Consider the following 27850-nt stretch of genomic DNA (forward strand, 5'->3'; position numbering starts at 1 on the left):
GTCTGGGAGCTATCCTTGGATATAAGGAATTCCAGAGGCAGTTGCCCAGTTTTGGCCATGAGTGCTGGGTTCAGATGGAGGGTTTTTTCCCCCAAGAAATAAAAGTGATAGTGGAGCCCTGGAAAATGTTAAAAATAGTCTTTGAAAATATTGGGCTTTGTGTTTTCTCAGGTCACTGCACCTGCCTAAGCAGTATGATAAAAGATATAATTGTTAGATGTGGTGATTGTTTAGTAATTAAATAGAATTATTATATAACCATAAGAAGAATCGTGAGAAACTATGTTGGAAATTTAAAGGGGGCTATGTTTAGCTGAAATCTGTGTATACAATAGAACAATATAAGTTTAATAATTACATGAAAGTTATGTAATGATAGAGTATAAAACACGTTCACCTCGAATGTGTGGTCGGAATCAGATTTGGGTGGAAAATTCCCCGATTCCCAGAGCTCTTGAATCAAAAGCACCGCATATAATCGCTGATGTGATTATGTGTTTCTGAACGCTAACATTTTGGCGACCCCGGATGGACCCTGCGGGTGCTGCTGAGCGAGTTTCGCGACTCGACCGCGCTCCAGCCGGCACCGAGGGATTCTCGGGGAGCTCGATCGGCCGCAACCGCTTCTGCCGCTCGCCACGTCCCCGGGAGAAAGGTAAGGTGCTTTTTACTTTGGTTTGGGTGCCTGCCAATGAGACGCAGCGAAAGCTACGCTTGGTTGGGCTAAAGGAATTCCTGCTGGTACAAGCCCAGGCGCCGTTCCATAAGACAATCGCGAAAGCGTTGCGGGTTCGGCAATTTGTGGTATATTTGGAAGGGAGAAACTGAAGGGATTTTGGGCGGCAACACCTCTATCCCGCAAAGTTCTCCTTTGGGGTGCTTACTAGCACATTGGAAACAGGGGAATTTTGGGGAAGAATTACGTAAAGCTAAGTTGATTGATTATTGTAATACATGGTGGCCAGAATATGCCTGGGAGAATGGTGAAAAATGGCCAAAATACGGGACTCTGCAATATAACACTATTTCGCAGTTTATGTCATTTTGTAAACAAGAAGGAAAATGGGATGAGGTTCCGTATGTTGATTTGTTTTTCTATTTACGGGCAAAGCCAGAAAGGCAGGATGAATGTGGATTAATGACGGTTAAAACAACTGCAAGCAATAAGTGTGGGGTTTGTGAGGAACGTTGTTTAGAACACTTGGCATTGAAAGAAAGCCTGAGTAGGGAAAATTATACAGATATTGATTTACAGGTAGCTCCAATAGGAACAAGAGAACCTAACCCTATCCCACTGTTCCATCTGTCCCTATCCCACTGCCTGCTCCTACCCCACCTAGTCCTGAACCTGTCTCGTCTAGTGCACTCTTCCCTCTTTATCCTCCTCTCCCATCGTCACCTGATCCCTCTTCCTCGGAAGAGGAGCAAAACCTAACTGTGGCAGGAAGGAGAGAGAGAGAATCAATGATGGGGTAGCCCACAGAACCAGGAGTCGGTCTAACCTTGCCCCAGTTATGGATAGAAAAGACATAGGCAGACAAAAACGGACTGTAATTGCCCACTTGCGACAAAGTGTAGGAGTGGAAGGGCCAGTATTTATAAAAGTGCCTTTCTCTCCTGCAGATTTAGTTATTTGGAAACAATCAGCCAGAATTCATAGAGAAAATCCTGATAAAATGGCATGAGTATTAAAAATGGTTATAAAAACCTCAAAATCCTGACTCGGATGACATACAATAATATGTATATTAATACATATATATATATATATGTATATATATATTAATATATCTAATATATATTTTTATTTAGTATATTAATATATCTAATATATTAATATTAGACACTTTGATGGATTCTACTGAGAAAGAGATGGTACTTAAGGCAGACAAAGAAAGGGCAAGAGAGGACATCAGAAATGGACTCGTAACAGGGAATTGAGATGAGAATTTCCCAACTGAGGATCCAAATTGGGACCCTAATTTATTTTGCGATATGGGGAGACTACGGAAATATCAAGAGTGGATCCAAATAGGAGTTCAGAATGCTGTGCCCAAAACTATAAATTGGTCTAAACTATATGAAGTTTGGCAGGAAAAGAAGGAATCTCCCACTGCATTTTTGGGGAGGCTTAAGGAGTAGCAAGAAAACATACAGATCTCCAAATGGACACAGAACAAGCAAAGGTTCAGCTCGCTTTCATATCACAGGACGATATTCGTAGAAAATTGCAAAATTAGAAGGGGAAGAACTAAGGAATTTGGATAAGCTACTTGAGGTAGCCTGGAAGGTATATAACAATCGCGAAAGGGAAGCTAGTAAAAGGCAGCAGCAGAATCTGTTGGCAGTAATACAAGGAAAAGGGAACCCAAATTTCAGGGGATGTAACAGGAATAGTCAAAATAGGAGACCAGTCAGGCAGGGGTTAAACCTAAATCAATGTGCGTATTGCAAGCGGGAGGGGCATTGGAAGAGACAATGTCCAGACTTGAACAACCAGTTTCACCAGGGCAATCAGTGCCAGCAGGTTACCAAGGGGATGGTTTTGGGGGAGTATACCAGCTGACTAGACATAGAGCCAGTAGAACAAGTTAAGGAACCTCTTATAAATAAACAATTAGGACATAAAGAAGTCAAATTTCTAATAGATACAGGAGCTACTTACTCGGTATTGAATGATTTGCAAGGACAAATTGGGGACAAGGAAACAACAATAGTCGGTGCTACAGAGAAAGAGGAAAAATGGCCATTCTTGCAACCCCTAGATTTGTGTTTTGGGAACAAAGTTATAACACACGAATTCCTATACGTATCTGAGGGTCCAATTCCGCTTGTAGGGAGAGATTTGCTAGAGAAACTTGATACGGTAATAACCTTTGAAAATGGGGAGCTTATAATGAAAATACCTGAATCAAAGACGGGACAGATATTAATGATCAAAGAAAAACCTGTTCCCTCTATCCCTAGGGAGGTAGGAGATGCAGTGATTCCCTCTGTATGGGAGACAGATATACCAGGGAAATCTAAATTGGCACAACCAGTGCATGTAGAGTTAAAAGAAGGGGCGAGGGCTCTACAAGTCAAACACTATTCCATAAAACCAGAAGCACAGCAAGGAATAAGTAAAGATTATTGAGAAATTCTTGAAATACCGAATTTTAGAAGAATGTGAATCAGAATTTAATACACCAATATTTCCAGTAAAGAAGCCAAATGGTGAATATAGATTAGTGCAGGATTTGAGAGCAATAAATAAAATCACAAAGGACATTTCTCCAGTGGTAACAAATCCTTACACATTGCTAACATCCGTAAAGGAGATATATAAGTGGTTCACTGAAATTGATTTAAAAGATGCCTTTTTCTGCATCCCCCCTTGACAAAGAAAGTAGGAAACTGTTTGCCTGTGAGTGGGAAAACCCAGGGAATGGGAGAAAGACCCAGCTCACCTGGACACGATATAAGAACTCGCCGACCCTATTCGGAAACCAACTGGCAAAGGAGCTGGAGATTTGGACCGAGAATGGGCAAGTTCCAAGAGACCAATACCTGTTGTTGCAGTATGTTGATGATGTACTAATAGCTACAGAAGAAAAGCAACCTGTATAAAGGTAACCATTGAGATTTTAAATTCCCTGGGAATGGGAGGTTATAAAGTACCCAGAGGAAAGGCACAAATTGCCCAACAGACTGTGATCTACCTGGGATGTGAAATTTCACAAGGGCAATGAAAACTAGGCACTAACCGTATCCAAGCTATTTGTGCTATTCCAGAGCCCCAGAATCTACATGAGCTGCGAGTCTTCCTCGGGATGGCAGGATGGTGTCGCCTGTGGATCATGGACTATGGACTGATTGTGAAACCCCTGTGTGAAGCTCAGAAGATGCAGCCATTCACCTGGGGCAAGCCACAGAAAGAAGCCTTCCTAAAATTAAAGGAAGCACTGACAACTGCTCCAGCATTAGGCTTACCTGATCTGTCTAAAGATTTTCAGCTGTTTGTCCATGAAAGGCTGCGCCTAGCACTAGGAGTCCTGACCCAAGGTCTGGGAAGCTGGAAAAGGCCGCTGGGCTACTTTTCCAAACAACTTGACAGCATAAGTGCCGGGTGGCCTCCATGTCTGCGGGCAGTCGCAGCCACTGTGATGCTGATACAAGAAGCCAGGAAGCTCACGATGGGAAGGCACATAGATGTCAATGTACCACACATGGTAACCACTGTCTTAGAGCAGAAGGGGGGCCATTGGCTATCCCCAAGCAGGATGATGAAATTCCAGGTAGTCCTGACTGAGCAGGATGATGTCACATTAAAAACAACTAACCTTTTGAATCCAGCTTTGTTCCTAGGTACCACAACTGAAGAAGGCCCATTAGAGCATGACTGTGTGGAGGTAATAGAGTACACCTACTCAGCAAGAGAAGACCTGAAAGACGTCCCACTAGAGCAGCCAGAGTGGGAGCTGTTTACAGATGGGAGCAGCTTTGTGGAAAACGGAACCAGATACGCTGGGTATGCGGTAACAACAGTCAGTACAGCAGTGGAGGCAAAGGCATTACCACCAAATACATCTGCCCAGAAGGCAGAACTGGTTGCCTTAACCAGGGCCCTAGAATTAAGTGAAGGGAAAAAGGCAAATATCTGGACTGACTCAAAATATGCTTTTGGAGTGGTGCATGTACACAGAGCACTGTGGAAAGAAAGAGGACTATTGTCCTTCTCTGGGTATGCACATTAAACATCAGAATGCAGTCCTGCAATTGATAAAGGCAGTACAAAAACCTGAACAAGTGGCAATCATACACTGCAAAGCACAGCAATCAGGAAACTCCAAAATCTGTGAGGGAAATCGAAAGGCAGACTGGGCAGCCCGACAGGTTGCTCGAGAGGTGCAAACAACAATGGCATTGATACCTTTAAAGCTTAATGTATCCCAATTCAATTTGCCTCCAGAACCAAAATATTCAGTAGAAGATGAGAGACTGGCACGTTTGCTAAATGCACAAAAGAATTCAGAGGGATGGTATGTGACTGCACAAGGACAGATAGTGGTACCCCCTTGATAATGAGAGAAGTTGTACAAATTAAACATAATGAATGTCACTGGGGAGCAGAGGCATTGGTAAAATTGCTAAAGCAGAGTTTAATTTCAGTACAGATGTTAACAATGGCAAAATCAGTGTTGTCAAAGTGCGATATCTGCTTGAAAAACAATCCAGTGGCTGGCGACAGGCACAGCTAGGAAGAATTCGGATAGGAATAGAGCCAGGAGACTATTGGCAGGTAGATTTTGTAGAACTGCCAAGAACTCGAGGATACAAATACCTGTTAGTGGGGGTTGACACATTCTCTGGGTGGCCAGAAGCCCTTCCCTGTCGCACCAACCAAGCAAAGGAAACAGTAAAGTGGTTACTACAGGAGATTATTCCCACGTTCGGGGTACCCCTAGGGTATCATCAGATAGGGGACCCCATTTCATAGCTACAGTAGTAAGAGAGGTAAGTAGATTGCTGGGGATAACTTGGGACCTCCACACACCGTGGAGACCCCAGTCGAGTGGACAGGTAGAGAGGATGAATCAGACACTAGAGAGGCAAATCAGTAAAATATGCCAAGAAGCCAAATTGCAGTGGCCCCAGGCTTTGCCAATAGCACTGTTGAGGATTGGGATAAAGCCTAGGAGTGGGATGTCAGTCAGCCCTTATGAGATATTGCATGGGAAACCATATGAATCTCCTGAGCCTAACCCTAATGTGCACGTCACAGGAAAGCAGGAAGTGTATAATTATGTTCTGTCTCTCGGGAAAACTTTAGCTCGGCTCCGGAGCATCCTCGTGCGGAATAGACCGCTGACTCTCGAGAGCCCAGTTCATAACATACATCCAGGAGACGAGGTGTACATCAAGAACTGGAACGAAGAACCGCTGAAAGAAAAGTGGAGTGGGCCCCACCAGGTACTGCTGACCACCTTTACAGCAGCCAAAGTAGCCGGCGTGGACCCCTGGATTCACTACACCCGAGTGAAGAAAATCCATCCTGGATCACGGCCTGTGTAAACTGTGGAACCAACAAGGCTGCAGATAAGATGTGTTTAATCACTTTGAGAATGCTATCAGTAATTGTGCTAACGTTATGGTCATTAATGTCTTTGGGATGTGGAATGCAAAAAGATCAACTAAACACTCTTCATTCTAGAATGAAGAGAGAGGTACAAGCAGAAACACAGGTGATAAAGGTTTCTAATGCAGTTTGGGCTGAGAATGTAATGATTGGATTAGTCAAAGACTTTGCCAAATGCAAAACACCTGTAGAATAACTGCCTGTCTGCCAATAGCAAAGGGCAGCAGGAGACTCAGTAAACTGGGGAATCATAACAGCAAAACTACCTGAAATACAAAAGAACAAAACAATTGCATGTAAACAGGTACCCGAATCGAGGCAAGTAATCAAGGAAACTTGGGAGAAAATAGGAACATGGATGAGACCCATGGGCCAGAAAGACTGTATTCTAAGTGATGGCACACTAGGAACCCCTATGGGAGAATCAGGAGGCATCACACAATGGCAATGCTATTTGCCACACTATAAAAAGATTATAGAAAATGTTACAGAAACCACTCTGGTATGGAAGTGTGAGGCCAAGGATCAGAAAGGTCAGACAGAGCCTTGGGACAGTGCGTGGTCTGTGAGTATCCTTCAAAGATTCCAATGTATGGCAAACACCCCTTGGTGCATTAAGTGGGAAGGCCCCGAGAATGAAACAGATCCAGCAGTAACAAACACTGCCACCAGTAGCAGAACGAGGGCAGACCAAGTAAGTTGGTGGGCATGTAATAAAACTTATGACTGCACTTCTGATGATGCAGAGATAAAGCAGATGCCACCCCTGGCAATAGCCCTAAACACTGGCTGTGCTTGCAGGGGGATCAAACATAAACAAGGCAGAGGGAATTATAAAGCAGTTGTAGGATGTACCAGGAGTACAGTCCGAGGTCCAGGACAATTTGTATGGGCAGCAAGCGATGGCACCTGGACAACACATCTGCCTGTAGATGGGAAAGTAAAGGAAATTACTTTAGGCCTCCCAACCTCATGTCCAATTTGGAAAAAGTCCCCATTTAACGGAAAACATGAACTTGTGCAGATAAGAGCAAGACAAGAAGTTCTAGACAATGAAAATCCAGATGACACTTGGCAAGAACCCTCTAGTGGAGTGAAATTTGGGTGGGCCCGAGAGTCTTTGCTTGGTCCTATAGCAAACTATCAGAGTAGAAGATGCTGTACAAACTTACAGGTCAGGTAGATAGACTGGCTAGAGTCACCCGGGAAGGATTTAAAGAATTAAACGTAGAATTACAAGCAACCACAAAAATGACTTTACAAAATCGATTAGCCTTAGATTTGTTACTCCTGAAAGAGCATGGAGTATGTGGATTTTTAAAGGGACGGGTTGGTCATTGCTGCGTTCACATCCCAAATGTAACTGCAGATGTAGAATATGACATCAATCAGTTGAAACAAAGAGAGCATGAAGCACAAGAAGAGCAAAAGGATTTGACTACAACCTGGCTAGGCAAAATCTTTAAAGGGTTAGGGTGGAATGTGAGTTCATGGATTAAATCTGTCATTGAGAGTGTGATAATCTTACTAATTGTATTCTTAGCAATTTGGTTAGTTCACAGCATCTTAAAGGGAGAGATACAGAAGAAAATGTCCTGGAACCAGAAGATAATAAAGGCACTGACACGAGATCCACGCCCACCATCTTCTGGCTCTCCAGTGCGTGACAGCATCCACGACAACGTTTACATCAACCATGGACTTGAAGAACGTCAAGAATAAATTGAGAAATAAAGGCCTATATCAAGTGAAAACATTTACACCTATAGTGAAGTGAAAATGCTTTCAAAGGGGGGAGAATGATAGTGGGGCCCTGGAAAAATGTCAAAAATAGACTCTGAAAATGTTAGGCTTTGTGCTTGCCAGATCATGTGAAATCGCACCTCCGTAAGCAGAACATGATAAATGATATAATTGTTAGATGTGATGATTGTTTAGTAATTAAATATAATTACTGTATAATCATAAGAAGAATCATGAGAAACTATGTTAGAAGTTTGAGGGGGGCCACAAGGAGCCCATGCTTGGCTGAAATCTATGTATACAATAGAACAATTGAAGTTTAATCATTAACATGAAAGTTATATAAGGATAGAATATAAAAACATGTTCATCCCAAACCCATGTCGGAGTCAGATTTGGGTTGGTACCCCTGACACCCAGAGCTCTTCAATAAAAGCACCTGCATATAATCATTCTTGTGATTATGTGTTTCTGAACGCTAATATACCCAGTAAAGTGTTAAACCCTTCCCAGCTGCTGTGCATGAGGCTCTATGAATATGCACCAGGCTGATGTAAGGGGAAAGGTATTTCAGGGGATCCCTGAAGGTAACAGGGTGCTCCTGCCTGAGTGCCAAGATGCACCCAGTTTACATCTTCCAAGAACTGTTTAGCATGGCTCTGCCCTGGATCTGCCTTTTTAGAGCATGCAGATTCCTTGGCTGTGGCTTTAGTCCATTCTCTTTATCACCTCCAGTTTTTGGGCCTTGGTGCACTCTGCCTTCAGACGGGGAGTGCTGATAGTTGGCAGATCTGTACAGGTGTCCTCATCCTGGGTGCATTGGATGTTATCCCATCCAAGCAGGCAGTTTAACACAAGCAGCCTTTTCACTGAGCTTAATTAACAACAGAAATAAAAACTATAGAACAAAGTTACTTTCAGAAACAGTCCCAGCCCATATTTGATCCCAGTCTGTGTGGTCCTGATCCATATGGTCCCAGTCCCTGGGATCCCAGTCCATACAGTCCCAGTCCATATTTGATCCCACTTCAGGCTATCCTGGTCTGGAGGGTTCTGATCCACAGGATCCCCATCCATGTGATCCCAGTCCGTATTTGATCCCAGCCCATATTTGATCCCAGCCCATATTTGATCCCAGTCTGTGGGGTCCTGCACACACTCCCTGGGTCTGGAATTCCAGTTCCCAGCCAGGAAAAAATGTTCCTGCCCTTGAACTTCCTTCCTATCCCCTCAACAAATTGCAATAAAACTATAAACAAAGAAATAATAATTGAAACTAAATAAATTATAATAAAAATAAAATATAAAAATCTCAACTCTTCTTTACAATGATTCAACTCCAACAATGACTCAACTCCAACCAACAATAACTATTACTATAATATTACCAATGCATATAAATAAACAAATTATATATCAGGAAATACCTTTTGAAAATTTTAACTCGATGACTAATGTACTTTAGATAAAATTATCTAAAGAAACTACCATGCAATCTAACACATCTTAGTTAAACAATTCATATTACAAATATACTAAACACAAAACCAAACACCACTACAATTTCTCAGACATTTCAACCAAACAATTAAACTTTAATAACATCCTTAAGTACTCTTGAAAAATTAAAATTATTTTTAAAACATTAATTGTGTGCAGGTGGTTTTATTTTGATATTGGTTTTTGGATTGTTTGGGTTAGATGATTTAAAAATGGGATTTTTATAGGAATTGAATCAGCTGAGAAGGTGGCACTCTGCAAACAGAACTGACTGAAAATGAACGGGACAGAAATCAGTAACTCTGAAAGTTTTATTTGCTATCAAATACATCCCACACACCCAGCCCCACACAATCCCCATCCCACTGCTCCAAATTGAGATCCCACTTCTCCCAATCTCCTTCCAACTCCATCTCAACTTGACAGTTGTGGAATGGAGTGAGTTTGGCCTGGGATTGAGTTTTTTGAGGAAGGAACAAGCAATCTGAGGTGGAATTGAGCCCTTTGGGGTTAAAATTCAGTTATTTTCAGTGGAATTTGAGTGGTTTTGAGGTGACTGTTCCATCCCAATGGACTTTGGGAGGACAGAGAGATGGAGAAGAGAAAAAAATTCAGGCCAAACCAAAGGAGAAGCAGCCAGGTGTGTTCCCAACATGGATCACAGGGAATGTGAGTGACCAGGGCTGTGCCCAAAGTGCCTCCTCCAGTGGGGGATGGAGCTGCAGCAGCGCACGAAGCTCTTCCCGCACTCGGGGCACTCGCAGGGCTTCCCTTACCGGTGCCTCCGTTGGTGTCGGGTCAAGTTAGAGCTCTGTGAGAAGCTCTTCCCACACTGGGGACACTCGTAGGGCCTCTCCCCAGTGTGGATGCGCCGGTGGGTGACGAGGGTGGAGTTGCGCTGGAATCCCTTCCCACAGTCGGGGCATTGGAAGGGCCTCTCCTCTGTGTGAATCCGATAGTGCTGGAGGAGATTGGAGCTGGTCTGAAACCTCTTCCTGCATTTATCACACTCGTAGGGCCTCTCCCCAGTGTGGATGCGCCGATGGGTGACGAGGGTGGAGTTGCGCTTGAATCCCTTCCTGCAGTCGGGGCATTGGAAGGGCCTCTCCTCTGTATGACTCTGATAGTGCTGGAAGAGACTGGAGCTGGTCTGAAACCTCTTCGCACACTTGGAGCACTCATAGGGCCTCTCCCCTGTGTGGGTCCTCTGGTGGCTGATCAGGCTGGAGCTGCAGCTGAAGCTCTTCCCACACTCCCCACACTCGTAGGGCTTCTCCCCAGTGTGGGTCCTCTGTTGCCTGATCAGCTCGGAGTTCCTCCTGAAGCTCTTCCCACATTCCTCGCACGTGTGGGGCTTCTCCCCATCATGGAGCTGCTCATGGAGCACCAGCTCCGAGCTCTGCCTCCATCTCCGGCCGCCTTCCCGGCCCAGGCTGCCTCTTTCCCCCTCACATCCCCCCCATCTGCGTTTGCAGCCCCTCCTCGTGCAACATCTCCGGGCCTTTTCCTCCCCGTTGGCTTCCTGCGCCGTGGAGCCGCTCAAAACGGCCTCTGCCACCAGGTTCTGCCGCGGGCATTTGTCCTCCCTGCTCTCCATGCTCAGCTCCTGCTCTGGGCGAGGAAGGACAAGGACAGCATGGGATTTGCCTCCGTGCCACAGGCAAGGGCAACGAGATCCCCCCAGGGCACACCCGGGGACGCACTGCCCCCTCTTGGCTCTCCCCATTTCAGGATGCTGGGGCTGTTTGGGCTCCCGGGCTCCCTTCTCCCCTCATTCTCTGCTCTGGGCTGCAGCGGCTCCAAGGAGTCCCCCCTGCCCCTCTCCAGGCTCTTGAGGCTCCCGCCAATGGCGGCGCTCCCCCCTCTCTGGCCTCCCCACTTTGGCCTCCTGGGGCACACAGGGCTCTGCTCCTCCAGGCTGCCTCTGCCCGCAGCCGCCACCGCCACCCCCCGATGTCCCCCCGAGGGGCCTTTTCCGCTCAGCCTTGGACTTCTTCATTCTCCAAACATCCCCCCAAAAACCCAACCCAGGGACCCCCCCGGGATATCCGGGCCGGGCTCCCCCTCCCCGCTCACCGGAGCCATGGGGGGGGGCGATGATCCCACAGGTGGGGGCTGCGAATTCAGGCAGGGATCGAGACCGCGTGGCTCCCGCAGCTCAGCCTTGATCCGCCTTTGTCCCGCCTCTTCCTCTTCCTCCCGCTCCTCCTCTGTCCTATCTCCACCTCCTTCTCCTCCTCCCTCCTAACCCCGCCTCCTTCACTGCTCTTTCTCCTCCCGCTCCTCCTCTTCCATCCCCCCTCCTCCTCCTCCTCTGTGTTATCCCCACCTCCTGCTCCTCTTCCATCCCGCCCCTTCCATTCCTTCTCCTCCTCCCCCTCCATCCCTGCCCTTCCCTCCCTCCTCCTCCTCCCCCAGCAGCAGCCACACCCTCGGTGCCCCGTTCCCGCAGCCCTCGCAGCCCGCGGCAGGAGCGGCGATGGAGCCGGGCCAGGTCGGCATGGGCAGCGCGGGGCTCTCGGCTGCTCCCAGCCGCTGCGGGCGGGGGGAACCCGGCCCGGGCCAAAGGAGAGGCAAACTGGGCAAACTGGGGGCAGATCACAAAGCTAAGGATGCAGCAGAAAATGGAGCTGAAAGAGTTATGTTAATATTCACTCCAAACGAGGAAAAGCTGGAAATTCCAAAGTTTAGGGAAGCCGAGAAAAAAGAATTAAACAAGATAGGATATGAACAAGATAAATCAGGGAAATAGAAACTTCTACATGGAAGACAATTACTTAATAAAATGTGCTTACTAGGAAAAGATTAGAAGACGTGCATCAGAAACCCCACTGGCGTACTCAAGCTTTGTGTGATCATTTTTTAAGGAATTTTGGGTGCACTGGGATTTTTGGTGTAGCAAAGCAAGTCACTGAAAGATGCTTAATTTGCCAAAGGATAAATAAAAAGGTGATGAGAAAAACAACATTAGGAGGTCATGAGTTAGCTCGTCGACCATTTCAAAATATCCAAGCAGAAGTTTAGATTTGTTAGGTTCTGGATTTATTTGTAAAAAAACCCATTTAATCTAGAAGAAAGAGAATATGCCATATGTTAGACAGGAGATTTTAGGAGAATAAAAATCTTTGAAGTATCAGAAACACCCGAGGAATAAACCAAGAAAATAAAAAGGGGAAATGAAAGGGAGGGGAACAAGAGGAAAAGTCAGAAAGAGAGTGGGATCCTCTGCAGCTCTTGCCCCCTCCGTTGGCGGCCGAGGCGCCTGTCCCGGGTCCCGGCTCGCTGCCCGCCTCAGCTCCGCCTGCCCCGGTTTCCATCCCAGGTGCGGGCTCACTGCCCAGGGCAGCTCCACCTGCCCCGGCGCTGGCGGTGAATTTGTGTGCCCTGGCCCCACTGCCCGGCCCGCGGCCGCTCTGCCGGCCATGCTGGGCAAGATGGGGTTGCTCTGTCCTGCCGCGTGGGCCGAGGTCACCGCGCCGACCGCACCGAGGGCGGGTCCCAGCCATCCCATCCCCGGCTGCCCTGCCCGTGCCAGCTGCGCTGGGCAGCGCCGCCGCTGCTGCCGGGGTCTCCCACCTGCCTTTTCTCTGCCGGGAGCTGCCGGATCAGCCGCCAGAAGCCATGTGGGGGCTGCCCACGCTCCGGCTCGGCCTCCACGGGAAGATCCCCCTCTGGCGATTCCGGCAGCAGACCCTGCCCACACTCCGACCGAGCCTCGGCGGGATATCCTCCCCTGACCCCTCCTGCTCTGAGTTACGTCCCCTTGGTAACCACAGCTCCTGCTGTTCAGGGAAACTCCCTCTCTCTACAGGAAGCACCTTATCGAAACACTAGGGGCTCAGTTAAAAGGCAGCCCTCTCCAAATTCTTTCTCAAAACACGGGAGAAAGGCTACAGAAGGTAAAAAAGTGAAAGAGTTAGATGAAGGGATTGCTCTATTGCCGTGAAGAGAGGTTCCCATGGCAGGGATGCGCTGCCCCGCCCCGCGGGAGCCACCGGCGCCCCTGCCGGCCGTGCCCGGAACTGCACCCAAGGGGAAAGCGCCGCGGCCGAAAGGCCGGGACCGGCTCCGGGCTCTGTTTGTTGGCACTGCCGGAGCTGTTTATACACACTACTATTATTATATTATACACACTAGGAAAGAACCGTTATTCCTAATCCCATATCTTTGCCTGAGAGCCCCTTGATTTCACTATCCTAAAAATTAAGAGGGAGGGGGTTTGCATTCTCCATTCCAAGAGAGGCTTTTTCTGCCTTCCCAAGCAGACGCCTGTCTTGTAAAGCAAGACAAGCACCCACAGGCACTGAGGGGGGCTGCAGGAGGGGCAGAAGAAGGCCCTGCAGCACTTGGGCACAAAGGCCCAGCAGGTGAATGCAAGAAGGGAGCAGCAAAAGGCCAAGCTGAAGGCAAAGGCCAGGGCAGAGCTCCTACAGCCCCTGAGGGATCAGCCCCAGGGCCCAAGGGGGCCCCGGCACCCAGGGCACGGCTCGGCCACAAGCACCCGGCAGAGGCATTGCCCTCCTCGGCAGGGCACAGCCCACCCAAACAGCCCCTGGCAAGGAATCAGGGCTCCGGCTGCAGGGCACAAGGACACTGCAAGCAGAGACAGCAGCACCCTCAGGACCAGCAAGTCCAGCCCGTGATGGACATGGATTGGCAGGGCTGTCACAGCTCCCATCACACCAGGGACCCTCCACACTGGAGCCCTTGAGAACATTCAGGTGGGTCTGCATTGAGAGGAGGCATTTCCTGATGGACACAGGGGCCTCTCAATCTGCTCTGAATCTTAGACCTAAAGGGGAAAATAGTACAGGAATATTTTAATTTTTAAGGGAATGAGTGGGAAAGATGAGCAGGTATGATTTGTTCAACCACTATTAGAAGCTGTGGGGGATAGGTTTGAAATAAATTTCTTTTTCTTCTTCCTGTGATTGTAATTAACTAGGAAGGAGTTTGAGAGCTGGATTTTAATACTGTAAAAAGGGATACAGAGGCTAGTTCTGTTGTACCTCTGTGTCAAAAGTCTGACAAGGCCTATGCTGAAGTGAACCCAGAAGTGTGGGCAGCCCCAGGGAAATACAGAAAATTAGATATGGAGCCTCTACAAATTAAAGCAACCAGGACAGGCAATACCCTGTTCCAAGAGAGGGAAGGAAGGGCTCACAGCCTGGTATTGAGTCCCTGTTAAAGGCAGGGCTTTTGGAGCCAAGGGTGTCTCCCTACAACACTCCTATCTTGCCAGTCAACAAACTGGATGGATGGACACAAGGGGGAAGCACAGAATTTTCAAGTGTTAAAATTAAGATTAACTGAGGCGAGTGGCCTCGGCCTTCCAGACAGGGAAAAAGAATTTGAATTATAGGTGGATGTTAAACAGGGTCTTGCCAAAGGAATTCTTGTGCTAAAATGTTTAACCCAGTGGCCAGAGAGCAGCCTCATTGTCTGCAGAATTGTGCAGCCACAGCTTCCGTGGGAGCAGAGGCTGAAAACTGATGACAACAGGAGGATCTCCTAGAGTTCAAGTCTGGCATCAAGTTAAAGCTTTGACAACCAAAAGAGCCTCTAAATGGATGAGCAGGGCTCGGTTATTACAGTATGAAACTTGTTCAATGGCACAGGAGGATTCAGAACTGAGGACAGGGCAAGGGTTTAACCCAGCCTCCTGTTTGAACAGCCTGGAGAGGGGCTGGCAAGGAACCCAGGACTGCACCCAAGGGACAGAGCTCCCGAGCCAGGCTGGGAGAGATTGATGGGACATTCCCTGGCCTGAGGGAGACAATGTGTTTGTGGATGGCTCTGCAAGGGCACCAGAAGGGAAAAGAGCTACAAGACAGGCTGTTATTAAGGAAGGGGAATCAGACAAAGCGCAGGTCACCGCCCCATGCTCAGCTCAACCCGCGGAGCTGTGGGTGCTTGTAAGAGCCTGGCACTGAAATGCCCTGAGCAGGAAGGCTTCAAAATCTTCTGCTGACACCATGGCACCTAACAGGGGGGCAAAAGCAATTCTGACTGCTTCAGCAAGCACTGGATCACTTATTAACCTATTGCTAAAACAAATAATTCAAAGATAATGGATTGTGGAAGCAATAGATTCAGATGGGGAACTCATTTTACAGGAAAGACCCTTCAGGGGGTTATGGCAGCTTTAGGAATACAATGGGACCTCCATAACCCCTGGCAAGCCCAGAGCTCGGGTTGGGTAGAAAGAAAGAATGGGGAAATAAAGAAACACCTTTGGAAGCCGGAGATAGAAACCAAGATGCCATGGGTACAGCTTTTGCCATTGGCCTTGGCAAGAAAAAGAGCCAGACCCAAGGCAGATATTCAATTATCTCCCTTGGAATTCATGTCTGGAATTCCTTACCTGGGCAATTCTCCACCTAGTGCAGGGTGGAAATAAGGGATGTAAATGTAAGGCAGGCTGTAGCCAGGATCCTGTCTCCTGTGGAATCTCTCCCCCAGGAAGCTGGGCTGGCACAGAGCCTGCCCTGGGACTTTGCTGTTGCCAACACCCAGCCAGGACCTCGGCTCCTGCCTAAGGAGTGCAAAGCAGCACCACTGGTGGCCAAGGGGCCCACGCCAAGTGTCCCTGAGGCCAGAAACAGCCGCCAGCACAGCTGAGCACGGGGGGACCCCTCAGCCTGGCCTCAGGGGCTCTGAAGCCCCGGAGATTTGCACTTCCCGCCCGCAGCAGGACCATGGGAGCCGCCCCTGAGCCTGCCCTGAAGGCAACGCAGCAGCAGCCAGGGCTCCACAGCGGGCCAAGCCCCTGGGCCTGCCCACAGATCCTCTGCTCAAACCCTCGGGAATCCTGGCCACCCTCCCCTGGCACCTCCAGCCACTGCGGCCAAGCCTCGCTGCCGCTGCTGCAGCTCCAGCGCTGGCTGGGCCTGCACTGCCACAGCTGCTGGGGAGCACCGCGGCACAATTCCACCCTGGGGCTCACTCACACCCACACTCTGGGCTGCCTGCGACTGCACTGCTGCAAAATGTACCCATCCTGCTTCTTTTAAATCTTATTTCTCTGCTCAGAAAGGTTTCTCTACTCAAAGGTTTGCCTTTGGGAAAGAAATTTTAAAGGTTTTATTTAAAGGGTTCCCAGTCTGTTCGGATGTTAAACTCATCTCCACCACTCAATGGAGATGAGTTTAACATCCGAACAGACTGGGAATAGCCCAAAAGACACCCACAGAGATAAGGACCAGCAACAAAACATCAACGCCCCGCAGCAAACAGCAACCAACAGCTACCCCAGACACTGCCCCCGCACAGCTGGAGACACCTGGTCTGGAAAAGGCTGAGAAGGAAATCCAGGAGTGTGGACGGAATTCACAGCAGAGGGGAAGAAATCCGGGTCCAACAGGAAACCAAACACTAAAAACTTACACGACTTGGAAGCAATGAACATTAAAGCAGTGGATTTAGATTGGTTCAGACTACGTAAAGTTTAGGAAAAATCGAGTAAAACTGACATGTCATGGAATGATTTTTCCTGCACAGCCTGGATATGTGTGGATGAAAGTATTTCTGTTGCCCATCCTGGCCAGAACCAAGCAATGCCTTGACTCTCTCACACTAAAGAGATTCTTGGAGAGTTTTTGTTTTCCCTACAGTTTCAGTGATAAGATTACAACATGAGAAACATTTTTTATAATAATCCTACTTTATATTGTCAGGTAGGTTTGGGACAGAAGGGTGAGAATCAATTTTTGGTCTGGGTTTTTCCATGTTCGCCTTTATGTTGCATTTTGCAAAATTGAAGAGCTTTAACCGTGATACTTTTAACTCTTAAATAGTTAATACTTTTTTTTAAAAAAGCAGATTCCGGGGGGCCACATGTGACTCACCAGATGGCTGCCCTGGAAGAGAAGCTTTGGTTCTAGTCAGCCAGGAGAGGAGCTTTAGGAATGCAAATGAACCCTGCTGGGCAAAGCCTGGACAATGTACCTGGGTCTCTTGCCTGGGGCAGGAATTGGGCTGGTTCCCCCTGCCCCTCACCCCGAGCTCTGCCTGCTTGCTGATGGAATTTGCACAGCTCAAGGCAGAGCCCGGGGTGAGGATATCTGACCCTGCGACAGAAACGGGTGAAGCTGCACAGGGAAACAGCAAATGGAGAATGTTGGGAAAACTTCACTATAAATAAATGGGGGGGGATCATCCCTCTGCCCACTCCAACGTGTGCTGTCACTGTCTGTGTTATATAGGGTGGATTAGAGCACTGAGATGTTCTTGCTACCACAAGTTCCCGGAAATCAGTTGGGAATCCAAGTATTTGATGATTTAATGAGAGACAAATGGTCAATTGATGCAGCCCTGGCTGGAGAGAGCGGCCAAAAATGGGGAGAAGATGTACGGCCAGCAGAACAAATCCTACAACACCATGGACCAGCCCCTGGGAACCCAAACCAATTCATATCAGGAGCCACAGAACCCATTTCTCATTTCAATGGCACCATTAGATTACAAGCTGTCCTCGGAATAACCAACCAGACAGCTCCAGCTCCTGACCTTCCTGCTGAGCAATCCACTGAAATGAGGAACACAACATTTCACCATGGGATGGGATCAGATCATCTGTTAGCAGAGAAAAGAGGAGTTTGTGGAAAATCAAATGACTCAAACTGGTCTTGGCAAATAGATGACAAAGCAAAAGTGGTGAAACAGGTAACAAAGGAAACAAAAAAGCAGCTCATGTACCAGTCCAAACGTGGAAAGGATGGGAATGGGACATGGTTTTGTGGTTCCCTGGCAGACCATGGGTTAAACGAATGCTGCTTCTGCTCTGATGTGCTACAGCACCTCTCACCTTTTTACCATGCTCCACACCTTGAGAGTGCAGCTCATTCAGCAGCTGAGCGAGGGGCCAGGGGCTTGTAGATAAGGAAGTAAGGGGCGAAACCACCAGCTTCAATAAATGTTATTAATTAACATGGACTGCTGCTCACAGAAAGTCCCGCTAAATTCCTGAACGTCGAGAACAAAAAAGACTTAACAGAGCCGTGAATATCGGCTGTTCTACAAAAGTGGGGGTGCACATTAACGAGGACGTGCAGTTGGCAGATCGGGAGGTCTGAACCTTCCAAGTACCTCAGCCAGTGGGCAAAGGGAGAGGGAGATGAGCCGGGAAAATGAGGATAAAAAGGAGGCTGCGAACTACAACAATGGCAGCGAGCGCACGGCAAATGCGCCACGGCCTCTCCCTCTGCTCAGCAATAAAGTCACTTGTACAGGACTCCTCTGTCTCCTCGGGGCACAGAAACCTCCGGCCACGTGAATTTCCCCGCACAGCCGCGGGCACGGGGCAGCCGCCCCTGTGCCAGCCACAGGAACCGGGCCGAGCCAGCGCTGCTCCGGCAGCGGCTCCTGCCGAGGCAGCGGCCGCAAGGAGACCGCGGGCAGCCGCTCCCGCAGCGCCCTCACGGCAGCGGCACCACGGGCCGGACACGGCACAAGGAACCCGCCTGAGCCCCCTGCCGCCCCCGAGGCCCGCAGCGAGCCCCGAGCCCCCGCACAACCCAGCGCGGCTCCCACCTGCGCTGCGGCCGCCTCCCAGCTCCGCCGCCGCCTCACCGGTGGCTCCCGGTCACTCCCAGTATGGTCCAAATCACTCCCGGTAGGATCCCAGTTGCCCCCGACACGGTCCCAGCGGCTCCCAGTCATGCCCTGTATGGTTCCTTTCACTCTCAGTCCCTCTCAGTAAGAGCCCAGTGGGGCCCCAGGCACTTCCAGGATGAGCCCGGTCACACCTTACCCGATGCCATTTGCCCCCGCTGTGGTCCCAGTTGCTGCCAGTATAAGTCCAGTCACCTCCAGTTTGATCCCAGTTACTCCCAGACACTCCCAGTACTATGCCAGTCACTCCAAGTGTCACTCCATCAGTCCCAGTATGATCCCAGTATGACCCCAGCATGGGGCAGCTGCTCCCAGTATGATCCCAGTTGCTCCCTGCATTATTCCAGTTTCTCTTCTTCACCCCTACTACAGATCTGATCACTCCCAGTATGATTCCAGTCAGTCCCAGGATGATCCAAACCATTCTCAGTCCCTCCCAGTCCAATCTCAATTGTCCCCTGCATGTTCCCAGTAGCCCTCAGTGTGGTCCCAGTATATCCCAGTATGATCTCTGCTGCCTCAATTGGTGTCAAGGACTCTTAGTGCTGGCTCTTGGACTCCAGAGCAGCTGCTTTAGAATCTTCCACAGAGCCCTGTGCAGTTCTGTGGTGCCAGAAATGTATCATTTGAAGAAGCTTTCCCAACTGACTTGCATGGAGGTTTGTCTGAAGGGTATTTGAGGAGAAAGGCTCCCGGCAGAGCTCTGGGCTTTGGCCTAGCTGTGTCCCCTGCTGATTGTCAAGTGTGCCATCAGCTGCAGGGCTTTCTGGGCTAAAACTATCATCAAGTCACTGAGACTTGCTCTTTTTGCCTCTAAAAGCTGGACCCACTTTCGGGGCAAATTTGGAGACCTCATCTCTGGGTGGATGGAGCAGCCAGGATTTTCCCAGTTGCTGGGAATGGTTCTCCAGGCCCTGGGTGTAAAACGGGGCTGCCCAGCAAGTGCGGATCTGCAAGATGATAAACAATTGTCTTGGTTTGAAAAGACAGGTGTCTGCTAAGGAAGGCAGAAGCCTTCTGTGAAATGGAAAATGTCAATCCCCTCCCTTCACATGATTCTCATTTAGAAATTCAAATGCTCTCGGGGAAAGATATGGGGATAGGACTGAGCCCGCAGAGCCAGGCAGCGTTTGCTGATGCTCTGAGCCCTTGCTAAAGATCCTGTGCGGGCTGTCTCAGACACCTGGGGCCAGGGATTCCTTCCAAGCTGGGCCACTTTGGCTGGGCTGGGGGCGGCCCCGGGGCAGAAGGCAGTGTGTGCAAGGGCCCTGGGTGGCACGCTGCAGCACGGGCACCGTGCCATGGAACGGAAGCCGGTGTCCAAGGCCCCTTTGTGACACGTGGGAAATAGAAGCTTGCCCGGCTGCTGGCAACACGCAACGGGGCACAATGGGACAGAGCGGTGCCGTGAGGAGCCCCCGCACAGCGCACTCGCTCCCGTCTGACCCGGAGCTTCTCTGCGGCGCTGTTCCTGCAGCTGAGCTCGAGGCCAGAGCACAGGACTCGCTGACCCGTGGCCTTCCTGAGGCTTCTATTCTGCAGCTGCCCTCAAGGGCAGAGCGTGGGACTTGGTGCCCCGGAGCTTTCCCAAGGCATCTCTCCTGCAAGTAGCTCCAGGCACAGCCATGGAGCAGAGACCCCCGAGAGTGCCCAAGCTGGCCTGGGTGGTGGAGGAGGAGGAGGAAGAAGAAGGCCCTGGAGCTGCCCCAGCACAGGAGACAGAAGAGGTGGTGCCGTTCCATCCACCGCAGGAGGGTGAGTGGCAGAGCTGGGCTGCAGGGCTGGAGCCTGTGCCAATTGGCGCCATGCCATGCCATGCCATGCCATGCCATGCCATGTCATGCCATGCCATGCCATGCCATCCCCTGGGGAAATGCCCACGGACAGGACGGAAGAGGGCCCGGGCAGACACCCCGCAGTGGCCGTGCTCCATCCCCTGGGGCATCCCGGGGCTCTCCCTGCCTGGGCAGCGCAGGGCTGGGCTCTGTTCTCCGGCCTCTCCCGCAGCCCCTCAGCTCTGGCTGCGCTCGCTCTTTGCCAGATGCAGCCCTGGAGCGCACACAAGAGCAGGGATCCAGCCGTGGCCGCTTCCGCAGAACAGCGCAGGTACCTGCAGCCACCCCCACCTGGGCTGGGCCTGCTGTCCCTGCTCAGCCCAGCACCGTGTGTGCAGCACTCCATGCAACATCCCCGGCCTCTTGCCCTTCTCCTACAGCTCGTCTGCGACTTTATCCGGAGCTTTGGGCAGGAAGAGACCAGCACCATGGGCACAGGGCTCAGAGCTCACTCAGAGCTCCTCAGTCATGAGACCAGTGCCGCCCTGCTGGATTTGCTCCTGGAGAAGGCTGTTGCCAGGCCAGAACAAGTGAGCAGCCTGGGGCCAGGCTTCAATTCCCCCATGAGTCCCGTGGCTTCCCCAGCCACGCCTGCTGGTCCCTGGGAGCCTTTGAGGCCATGGCAGTGCGCTGGCAAGGGAAGCACTTCTCTGGGGACCCTGGGGACATCGCTCCCTCTGGCAGCTTTCCAAGTCTCCCCGTGCCTTCTCCAGGTGCCCGCCATGGTGAGGTCCATTCACCGATGGCTCCTGGCCAATGATTCTGCCCAGCACCGGCTGGACAAGGCCCTGCTGAATCTCACCAGAGCACACCCGGGTGAGGCAGTGGTGACGCTCCTGCGTGCGGCCCCGTCCTGTGACAGGTATGGGGCCCACCTGCCCAGAGGGCTCAGGCCTCCCCAGCCCATCACCCTGTACTGCCTGGCCCAGGTGTCTGAGCAACAGAGAGTTCCAGGGCCCTCTGGCTGCTGCCTTTCCCAGCCCTGGCACGTCAGCCCCCGAGCCTGCTGCCATGCCCCCTTGCCGCCCCTCAGGGGCCTCTCCCCACAGGGCTGGGCTGCCTGGCTGCTGCTGGCCAGGCCCAGTGGGCAGAGGAAGAGCCGGCGGTCAGCCCGGGCCCCTAGGGATGCCCAGGCCACCGTGCTGTGTCTGAGACCCCCCTGAGACAGAGCTCTAACCCCGCAGAGCTGCCATCTCCATGTGGAAGACCGTCATGTGCTCGTCCAGGACTGCAGAGCCAGTGCTGCTGATCCTTCTGGATGTGCTGGGCAGCTGGCCAGAGCGCAGCACATGCACCTCCGATGGGGACAAAACGGGTGTCTTTGGCCTGGCTGTGAGTTTCTGCAAGTGGCCTTTGCTGGCCCCAAGGCCGCCTCTCCAGCAGCTCTCCATCCTCCTTCCCCCACTGCATCTCCCTGCCTCAGGCGCTGGCCTGAAACCTGGCCCAGGGGCAGCCTCAGGCCCACCAGGCCCCGTGCTCCCCCTGCCAAGGTCTCTCCAGGCCTCTCCCTGCCCTGCTCGGGCCCTGCCCCAGGGACACCTGGGCACTGAGCACTGTCTCGAGGGCCTTTGTCCCTTGCAGGCAACTGTGGTGATGTGGAAGATGCTCCAGGAGCCCCATGTGCCACGTGTAGTGACGTCGTATTTCCCCCAGCTATTTGTGCATCTGCTCTTCCAAGTGTTCTTCAGCACAGAAGAGATGCCAGAGGAGGTCGATGCCTTCTGGAAGGAATGCCTGCAAGAGCACGGCCTTGCCACCAGCCCCAACAGGTGCTCCATGCCAGTCCTCCTGTCCCTGCCACGTGGCCTGCCAAGGAGCCAGTGCTGCCAGGGTGACCTGGCCTTTGCTGTGCACACAGGTTGGCAGTGCAGAGCCTGAAGTCCCTGCTCTGCCGAAAGCAGTACAAGGAGGTGGTGGTGTCAGTGGAACGCAAGCGTGGCTGGGACACGCTGCTCTGTGCTGACACCCGCCACTATGCCGTGGGTCTGCTGGCCAGGTGAGACTCCCCTTCTCCCCATTGCTCCCGGCATTTGTGCCTTGTGCCCGGGCTGTCCCACACAGTCCCCGTGGCCCTGGGAAACAGGGCCTTGTCACCGAGGGACGGCCAAGCAGACTGGAAAAGGCTGGGAGGGGAGAGAGCACAGGAGGAGACACCTCCTAAAGGGCCCAGGTCCCCTTGCAGGATGGTGGTGAAAGACCAGCAGTCTCTGCCAGCCTGTCCTTGGAGAGATTTGCTCAGGTTCCTGGTCCCTTTTTCACCCTCCTAGGGAGATGCGCCATGCTTGTCTTGGGTTGGGTTCCAGTATTGCACTCCACCTCCTCGGGCTGCTCAGCACACAGGAGCCACACTGGGATCTGCCCGCCCTGGCGTTCCTTGTGGAGGTGAGCCGGGTGTGCAGCGCTGCCTGGCTGAGCTGCCTCCCAGCTCTCTGCCCTCTGGGAGCTGCAGCCACCTGGGACGCTGCCCGCGCCCTGTGCTGCTGCTGCTGCTGCTGCTGCTGCTGCTGCTGCTGCTGCTGCTGCTGCTGCTGCTGCTGCTGCCTGGGCCCAGCCCTGTGCGGCTCCGGGCTCCTGCCGGCCGGCTCCCCCATCACTGGCCTGTGCCTTTCAGCTCCTCCATTGCCTGGATGCCAGTGAATGTGGTGCCAGTGTTGTGAAGGTCTCTTCAAGGTACCTGCAGAGCGAGTGCAGGGAGAGGCGTCGCCTGGCGCTCAGGGCCCTGCTGGAGCTCATTGATGATCCCTCAATGGTGAGAAGGGGGCGGTGGCTGAAGCTGCGCTGGGAACGCAGTCACTTGGCCTGGCCTGGGCTTGGGGCGCTGGGGCAGCTGCTCCCAGCTCTCCTGCCTCCCGCTTCAGCTGCCCGCGTGCTTCGGGACAGGCCTTTGGCCTCTGGGCCCTGCGGCAGCAGGATGGCCTTTCACAGACTTGTGTTCCGCACAGGCCGAAAGAATGTGGAGCCTGACCCAGTGCCTCATGGACCTACTGTGCGACAATGATGCAGAGATCGCTGGCATGACCCTCATCACACTCAGCTTTCTATTCCTGCACAAATCACATATTCTGATGTCAACCCCCATTGCCCTGCAGCTGGCTGAGGCGCTCCTGCCACTCTTTGACCACGTAAGGCTCTGTGCCCCCAGCCACAGCCGCTGGCTGCTGCTTGGAAACTGTGTGCCCTGAGCATTTCCAGCCCTGTGCCCAGGGGGGCCTGGAGGAGCCAATTCTGACGTAGTTTTTCTTTTTTTTTTTCCTACAGGATAATAGCCAGGTCCAGCTGCTCTCCATCAAACTCTTCCGAGACATGATGGAGTATTTGGAAGAGAGAGAAAAACCTTTGGAAAGCCCTGTGCAACAGAGCCTGCTTGCACTCTTCTTCCACTGCCATGATGAGAATCAGCGTGTGGCAGAGGTGAGGACTCGTGGGCTGCTGCTGTTCCCCTGGCAGGGGGCTCGGCTGCCTCCTGCCCTGCGCCTGCTGGATCGCAGCCTCCTGCAGGCCATGGCACGGGGACGCGGGTGCCGTGCCCTGGGCTGTGGGGCCATCTCCGCGTCCCTGCTGCTCTCCAGGCTTCTCGGGAAGCGCTGCTTTGTGCGCTCAAGTTGATGAAGAGGAGGGATCTCAAGAAGCTGGTGAAGGAGCAGAAACTGTGCAAGTTCAGCGAGTGCCTGGTAAGGAGGGCCTGCAAGGCCCAGCCTCAGGCTGGAGAAGGCCCCTGAGGGCGGCGCTCAGTGTGTGGGCCGGGCAGCTGTGCCCCTGCCCGCTGCGGCAGCCAGAGGCCGCGCGGGCTCCTCTCCAGGCTCCCGAGGGCCCGAGCCGGGTGCCCGTGGAGCCCCAGCCCGGCGGGGCTGCGGGGCGGCACCGCGGCTCCCCGGGCAGCAGCCGGCCCGCTGCCCCCTCCCCTCGGGAGCCCTTGGCCGGCGGCTGCTGGCCGCGCCTCAGGGCTGTGCGGGCAGGGGAGGCCGGGGCTGGGCGCAGGCAGCGCCCGGCCCAGGGGCTGAGCCCGCGCCAAGCCTTCCCTCCTGCCGCTCTCTGCAGCTGGCAGAGGACAGGAGCCGAGCGGCCGAGCACCTGCGCCGGGCCCTGCGCTACCTGCAGAGCCCACAGGAGCCCCTGCGAGAGGTGGCCATCAGCTTCATGGGTGAGCCACGAGCCCGCGCTCCCTCCCCGGCCCGGCCCGCCGCAGCTCGGCCCCGGCCCCGCCTGCTGCCCCGGCAGCGCCAACCGGGCCCGACGCCGTGGAGCCCCGCCTGGCCTGGGCATTGCTGCTGCCGCCCCCTGGCAGCCGTGCCCTGGGGCGGCAGCGTGCGCCAAGGGCCGGGCTGAGCCCTGCCGGGCCAGCAGCCCGTGTGGCCACAGCGCCGGCAGCGCCGCTGGCAGGGAGCTGTGCCGCTGCCGCCGTGACAGGCTCTGTGTTCACAGGCATGGCCGGGCGGCGCCTGAGGGGGCAGCAGCGAGAGCTGCAGCTGATCTGCGCTGGTGAGTGAGGGCAGCGGGCTGGCAGCGGGGGCTGCCGGGGGGGAGCTGCAAGCCCTGCCCCGGCTGCGGAGGGCTCTGCTCCCGTGGCCAGAGCACACTGAGCTTTCAGGGCCACGGGGGCCATTGCTGGCCCACAGCTTCGGCCTGATCGCCTTGCTCCCTGCTCCCTCCTGGCCATGGCAAGAGCCGGCTGGCATGGCCCTTGCAGGGGGCTCTCCTCGGCTCCCCGCACATCCGGCTCTGTTGCTCTCTCTTGCAGCCCTTGAAGACAAAACAAATGACATCAGCCTCGCCGTCGGAAGCCTGGCAATTCAAACCCTCTGCATCCTCAAGTCAGGAGAGCGGGCTCCCATCTCCAGCTTCCAGTGGCTCCGAAATCACCTGCGCAGGGCATGGAAGAGACGGCCTCGTGTGTCACGGCTCGGCTGCCTGCCCTGCTGCAGCTCTGTGGAGAGCTGATCCCAGAAGCTCTTTTTGCTGGGGCCACCTGAGTCAGGAGGAATTTTCTTTTACTTCAAGAATGTTCTTTTCTTTTTTTTTTTTTTTTTTTCCCTTTACCATGTAAATATAGACTGTGTTCTAATACACAGACTGCCAGGATCTTTCTTTTGCTGCCCAGGGTGCGCAGGGCCTAGGGGAAGAGGGGATAAAGGGTGCTTGTGCTCAGCCAGCTGCCCAGGCGTGCAGTGGGCAAGGGGAAATGGCCAGAAGGCCCTTGGCCTTTGGTGGTTCTGCTGAAGCCTTTGTGCTGCCCACAGAGCGGCTGGGCAGGGGCCGGAGCTGCGGGGATCCCTGCCAGAGCGCTGCCTGGAGATGGCCACAAGCCCTGTGCCAGGCAGGAAGCGCCATCCGTGCCCTCCTGCCCGTCTGCTGCTGGCTGCCTTGCTGAGGGCTCCCAGGTGCCTCTGCCTGGGGCTGCTCTGGAGCTGCTGTGGGGCTGCGGCGCTGCTGCCGGGCAGCTTGGCCGCGCTGGGGCAGGGCCTGAGGGGCTGGGGCGCTGGCAAGCCCTGAGCAATGGGGCTGTCAGAGGCCACAAGCAGCCCCCTGGCAGCCGCCTTCTTCCTGCCAGAGCTGACTTGCCAGACGGGTCCTGGGCACTCTGGAACTAACAGTTTAATGAAAGGTGGAATCTGTTGCTCTTAAGAGCAAAGATTCATAGCTGGAATAAAGAGTGTTCAGCCCTGCTGTTTCTACTGTGAGGCCGTATTTCATCCCCCCTGAAAGTCCTTCATGTTTGCACAGAAAACTGTCCCTGCACAGCCCAATAAATTCCATCACTTCAGCTGGCCAAACAACCACTGTGGTCAAGTGGGGTCTGAGCAGCTTCCAGGATCCCAAGCAGCTTCAGAAGCTTCATTTTACACCTCCTCTTCTCCCAGTGAATACCCAGCACCACCATCACTGTGGACCCATAGCTATGGATCACTGGCCTGGCCAGCACAGGGCTAATGTTTGCATCAGCCAGGAGGAGCTGCTCTGCCTGGCTGTCTGTCTCAGCCTCAGCCCTGAGACCCCAAATGCCTCCATTCTGGCCCAATCCTTCCTGGTGCTGAGCATAAGAACTCGTGCAGACAAGAGCAGGGAGGGAATCTCCCCAGCCGTTTATCACCTCAGCAACAAGACCTTGGTACCAGGCTGTTATCTGTAGCAGAAAGCAGCAGCAGAAAGGAGACACCAGATCACCAGCCCCAGGCCATGGCCCTGGTGCTGTCCTTACCAGTGATCAGTGTCTGCAGCTCTCCAGGAGCTCAGGGAGCAGGGATGCTCCTCACCATCTCATCTTACCCATGCACCCAAAGCCACGGCCAGCTGTGTGCTCCTGCCCACCAGCACATGCCAAGGCACAGCGTGGGATTCTTGGGGAGGTGTCCTCTGCAGGGCCAGGAGCTGGACTTGGTGATCCTTGGGGGTCCTTTCCAGCCCAGGATATTTTGTGATTCTAAGGCTTTGGCCAGCCCAGGTTTCAGCCACCTCCCTGATCCAGGTGTGATTGACCCCAAACCAGATCTTGCCTCTGTCTACCCTCCAGTGCAAGGAACATGTTGCATCAACCCCAGACCCCTGCTTGTGTCTGATGGATCATGCTGACCTTTTCAACATATTTCTTGGAGTATTAGAAAACATTATCTGACAAAAACCAACCAAACAAACAAAACAAAACAAAACAAACCCAAAAAACAAACCAAAAAGCCAAGAAACCAGCCCAAACGGAATCAATTTGGGTAATGATGGCCTTTTGTTCCAGCTTATCCTGCACCAAACTCCACAGATGGTAACTCTGAACATTTCCCAGACCTTCACAGCAGAGCTTGGAACTGTCTCTCTGATTTCTTGGTTGTTTCATGACACATGCATTTCTCCTATATAATCCCAGTGTTTTGCTTAGAAGCCATATTATAACTGGGAATCAATCTTCTTCATTTGAACATCTAGGACAGATTCACACATCATTTCACCATTAACTAGGATAGACTCAGCCTTGCAGATCTTTCAGGTTTCAAACCTGGCTGTGTTGTTTCAGTTCTTTGCTGCTGCTTGTGTTTTGTGAAAAAAAAAACAAAAA

General features: G+C 52.4%; 1 pseudogene; it reads right to left on the reverse strand.

The window, feature by feature from the left end:
- Positions 1-27850, reverse strand: part of LOC129126905 (uncharacterized) — a 208327-nt pseudogene that overhangs the window by 135447 nt on the left and 45030 nt on the right.

This window comes from Agelaius phoeniceus, chromosome 15 (genome assembly GCF_051311805.1).
Source record: "Agelaius phoeniceus isolate bAgePho1 chromosome 15, bAgePho1.hap1, whole genome shotgun sequence".
Classification (NCBI taxonomy): Eukaryota; Metazoa; Chordata; class Aves; order Passeriformes; family Icteridae; genus Agelaius; species Agelaius phoeniceus.